The sequence below is a fragment of the Cryptomeria japonica genome, chromosome 7, assembly GCF_030272615.1.
Source record: "Cryptomeria japonica chromosome 7, Sugi_1.0, whole genome shotgun sequence".
In the NCBI taxonomy this organism is placed as follows: domain Eukaryota; kingdom Viridiplantae; phylum Streptophyta; class Pinopsida; order Cupressales; family Cupressaceae; genus Cryptomeria; species Cryptomeria japonica.
The window spans coordinates 728,716,069-728,721,721 of NC_081411.1; positions in this window are offsets into that span (position 1 = coordinate 728,716,069).

A 5,653-nucleotide genomic window follows, 5' to 3' on the forward strand; every position below is an offset into this window, starting at 1 on the left:
AACATGTCCAGTTAGGCATTATTACCCTATGCATGCTCCTATTTTGCCCCCCACTCGATCCAACACTCGGGGTCATACCCTACCGACGTCATCCCTTGAGCACCCTAAATGCTCAAAACTATCAAACTTTGATGGGCCCTAACTCAAAATTTGTGGCACCTGCAAACAATCTATTTGAACCTATGGGGCCACGAGAGGGGTCCCTACAAAATCCTATCTCGGTTTTTCAAGTTGCCCTACGGTTTTATTAGGGCAACAATTTTTCGGTTGGCAAAAAAATCGTCAGTCTCACTCAATCGAATGTTGTCGCATGGCCAATTTCACGTTCTGCTCATCGCGATGATGAACCATCAGCTCTGACATGTCTAGTTAGGCATTATTACCTTACACATGCTCCTATTTTGCTCCCCCACTCGATCCAACGCTCGGGGTCATACACTACCGACGTCGTCCCTTGAGCGCCCTAAGTTCTCAAAATTGTCAAACTTTGACGGGCCCTAACTCGGAATCCATGGCACCTGTAAACAATCCATTTGAACCTACGAGGCCACGAGAGGGGTCCTTACAAAAGCCTATCTCATTTTTTCAAGTTGCCCTATGGTTTTATTAGGGTAGCAATTTTTTGGTTGGCAAAAAAATTGTCAGTCTCACTCAATGGAATGTTGTCGCGTGGCCGATTTCTCTTTCTGCTCGTCGCAATGATGAACCGTCGACTCCGACATGTCTAGTTTGGGATGCGGTATGCGGTCTCAGTTGCCGATTCTTAATTTCAAAATGTCCTTTACATTGGGTGACACTCTAGAATTAGAGTGCCAAAATTGTTGAATCTCTTCATTCACATTGTCAGTCAACTTTCTATCAAACGTAGAAGCCTCCCACCAAATGCCCATGTATCTTGTTGAAGTGGATCATCAAGTCTTTGTCTTCGTGCAAGTGCTCTATCCAAAGTTTTACGGTTTATGTTAAAATCAACACAAGTTTGTCTCATTTGAAAAGCCTTCCTCAATTGATGGCTTACTAAGGAGGTTGTAATCACTCTTTGAGCAACTCTCTTATCTCTTTCTTTGGTATTCTTTCCAATAGAATTGAGAGTGTCAAATAGATTTTTTGCAATAATAGAATTTCTCTCCATCTTCTTGTTCATACGAATCTTCAATTTATTTAGCAATGGTCTCATCTTTATCATCTTTAGCAATTGAACAAAGAGTTAGCATTGCTCGATCAATGTCTTATTGCTAAAATTTTGGTTGAAAACTTGTGTAGCCCACAACCGAATGGTTCTTGTTGACCTCTTGCCTTCAAGATTCACAATAATATTCTCATTGATTTCAAATAACCATTTTGGGGATCTTGAAGGTCTTGGATTTGGAATTTGTCTTTCATCCATGAGAGGGTCTTCATTTCTAAAGTAATTAGGTGTTACATATGGTTCACTTGGTTGAGAAATTCCACCTTCAATGTTAAAGTTTTCCACATTTTTACCTCATATGTCAAAATTTTTCACATGTTGAGCATTTTCATTATCACTTTCAACATTTTCAAAATTTTCAATATTTTCTCTTTCAAAATCGACATTTTCATTTTCAATAACTTGTGGCACATTTTCAAATTCAATTTCCTCTTCAGTTGAAGTAACATTAGCAATATTTAACATACCTTGTCTTCTCCTCCTATGACATTCTCTATCTTTTCTCTATACACTTCAATTTGGTCATTTGAAAGTTTTCTTTTGCGTTTAGACTTCCGACGACTACTACTCCCCATTTCCCTCCACACATATGCTCCTTCATGATTGACAATGTAAGTTTTCACTTTAAGAATCTCCCAAAAGCACAAATTTGTCTCTAGCTGTCTGAAAACCCATGATCCTTGACAGAAAACAGAATATGCAGGCTGTGGGCCGTTGGAATCTACAAAATGGCCCACAAACCCTTTTTTTCCTAGTTTTTTGTACTAAAATCAGATATCCGATTTTAGTACAAAAATTTGTGGTCCCCAAAAATTTTCCCGTTGCCGCCATTTATTTAGTAAACTTCCACATGGCAGAAATCCGATATCCGATTAAAATCGGATATCGGATTTTATTAGTCATATTTTAGAGAGAGAGAGAGAGAGAGAGAGAGAGAGAGAGAGAGAGAGAGAGAGAGAGAGAGAGAGAGAGAGACCATATGACCCCTTAAGACACCAAATCATGTCGTTAGGGGTCATATGGTGTCCCATGAACCCTTATGACCTCTTAGGACACCATATGACCCCTAATGACACCATATTGGGTCACTCTGGGTCATATTGTGTCTTAAGGGGTCATATTGTGGCCTATTATCCCTTAGGACACCATATGACCCCTAACAACATGATTTGGTGTCTTAAGGGGTCCTATGGTGTTGTTAGGGGTCATATGGTATCCATAACAATGTCATAATGGGTCCTATTGTGTCCCAAGACACCATATGACCCCCTGTGGACAATATAGCACCCTTTAAGACACCAAATCATGTCGTTAGGGGTCATATTGTGTCCTAAGGGGTCCTATGGTGTCCGAAGACACCATATGACCCCTATAGACACCATATGGCCCCTAACGACACCATAGGACCCCTTAAGACACCAAATCATGTCGTTAGGGGTCATATTGTGTCCTAAAACCCCTTAGGACACCATATGACCCCTAACAACATGATTTGGTGTCTTAAGGGGTCCTATGGTGTCGTTAGGGGTCATATGGTGTCTTGGAACACCATAGGACCCCTTAAGACACCAAATTGTGTTAGTAGGGGTCATATTGTGTCCTAAGGGGTCGTAAGACACAATATGACCCCTAACGACATGATTTGGTGTCTTAAGGGGTCCTATGGTGTCGTTAGGGGTCATATGGTGTCTTGGGACACCATAGGACCCCTTAGGACACAATATGACACCTTAGGACACAATATGACCCAAAGTGACCCAATATGGTGTCATTAGGGGTCATATGGTGTCCTAAGAGGTCATAAGGGTTCATGATGTCTTAATCTATCTCTCTCTATCTCTCTCCCCTAATCTCATAAGGGTTCATGATATCTTAATGTCATAAGGGTTCATGATGTTCTATGATGTCTTAATCTCTCTCTCTCCCCCTCTCCCCTAATCTCTCTCTCTCTCTCCCCTAATCTCTCTCTCCCTCTCCTTCTCTCTCTCTCTCCCCTAATCTCTCTCTATCTCTCTCTCCCTTCCCCTTCCCCCTCCCCATCTCTCTCCCTCTCTCTCTCTCTCTCTCGCTCCCTCCCTCTCTCTCTTTCTCCCTCTCTCCCTCTCCTTTTCTCTCTCTCTCTCTCTAAAATATGACTAATAAAATCTGATATCAGATTTTATCGGATTTCGGGTTTCTGCCATCGCCATTAATGTGGCAGTTCGGTAAATAAAAGGCGGCAACGGGAAAATTTTTGGGGACCACAAATTTATATATTAAAATTGGATATCCGATTTTTATAGTCAAATTTTGGCTCAGGAATGCTTTGGTATTTGGCTTGGAAGTGACAAGCCTAGAAAGTCAACTGAAAAAACGTGTTTTTCAGTATTCCTTGATTTTCCAGACTTTACACTGGTGGCTGACAACTTTTTTTGTACCCAAAATTGATAAAACAAAAAGGGTTTTTTAAGGACATTCCCAACTTTCCAACAATATAAGGCTTGTCTTATTTCGAATTTAATAAATAATTATTATTTATTTTCTAATTAAATTCTGACAATAGTCCTGATTGATATACTGATTTAAAAACACTCATAACTTTCAAACTGTATAACATTTTTTGAATCCAAAACATGCGTCACATCCTATGCTTTGTCTACTATAGGGAAAAATTAAATTTCGTAAGGTTTTGACCAAGTTAAGGTGGTCAGACGTAGGAGTTTCTGAATTTATGAAAAGTTGTAGTAAAAAATTCATAAATAATTATTTACTTTATAAAAAATTAAAAAAAAATGTGTGTCACATCCGGACATGAGTCTAATACTTATATTATAAATATTATAAAAAAATATTATGATTTGATTGTGATTAGGGTGGTCAGACATATGTCTACTTCTTACTTTTTTCCTGAAATTTTTGTACCACTGCATTGAAATTTGAAATTTTCATCAAATAGGATTCTTTTTTTCCAAAAAAAAACTATTAGCTTAGAAACTAAATTCAATTTTTTATATATTCTCTTCTCACATATTTAAAAAATGATGTTCACAACTTATTCAAATTTTCATGTCAAGTTGCATAACTCTGATTTTCTGAAATTTCATTGCCACTTAAGGGCCTGTTTTGGCACATTATGATCCTGCACATACCCGGAAGGATGGAGAAGAGAAGAAATATAAGAACAAAGAGATGGGTAAGAGGGGATGGATGGAGAGGTAGACATGGAGGAGATAGATATGTTTGGAGAGAGAGAGAAGAGAGGGAGATAGTTCATAAATAGATAGGGGTAAGGGGAAGGGAGAGAAAGGTGGTGAGGGAGGGAGAGAACTAGAGGGTGGACAATTAGATAAGTGATAAACCTAGAGAGGGAGAGAGAGGTGGCTAATAATATAGGGTGGGAGAGGTAGTGAGGTGAATAGGGAGGGAGAGAGAGCCCTAGATATGGGGAGAGAGAGGATTGAAGGGATAGGTAGGGACCAAGACAAAGCAGTGGGAGGGGAGAGAAACAATAAGAGGGTGAGAGAGAAGAAGAGAGAAGGAGGGAGTCAAGGATAGAAATGGGGGTATAAGGAAGGAATGAAAGGTAGACAGGTTGGGATATACCTAGAGAAGGGAGAGAGATAGGTCTAGAGTTTGGGGAAGATAAAGAGAGTGAGATATAGAGATAAAAAAATGCTAATATGAGCATGCTGATTACTGAAGTTTGACATGTTGATTACTGAAATTCGACTGTCTAAAATTTTATATGATGCTCTAAAAACTAGAATGTACATTATAACTCCTATAGAGCTGAAACCACTCTCAAACATCCTACCAATATATGGACATGAAATATAACTTAAAGTATACTTAAATGTTATATTTCATGTATATATTCTCCTGCCGGGTGGGTATTGTATATGGTGAAATTGGATAACAACAATAACAATATTGAAAGGCTAAATGAATTCAACCACAAAACCCTAGCCTAACAACAACAAAGATCCACCATAACATATGAAGAGTACCTAAGACAATGCAAATCAAATGAAATCACAAAGATTATACCATAACATGTCCAATAGGGTTTGGATCTCCATTCTTCCTATCTCCATTGATCTTGCTTGATATATTTGCTCTCAGATTTTATGTGCACAAGAGCTCAACAAAGAACGGAATGTGGTTGCAAGTAGGATCGCCTATGCCAAGTAGTCAAATTGATCAATTAGTTAGGGTTTGATAATGAAGGAAGCATCTCCTTATATAGAAGACACTATATGAAATGGAGGGATAATATTGAGAGGTGTAAAAGGAGGTCGGCTATGATTAGAAGGTAGGTAAAAGAAATAATAAAATAATGAAAGGGGTAGGTAGTGTATAAATTAAGAGATGAATGGCATGTGTCATGGGTGGAAAAGGCCAATGAATTAATTAAATAAATAAAGATTTATTTAATTAATAGAAGATGTGGGATCAATTAAATAAATAAGATATTTATTTAATTTA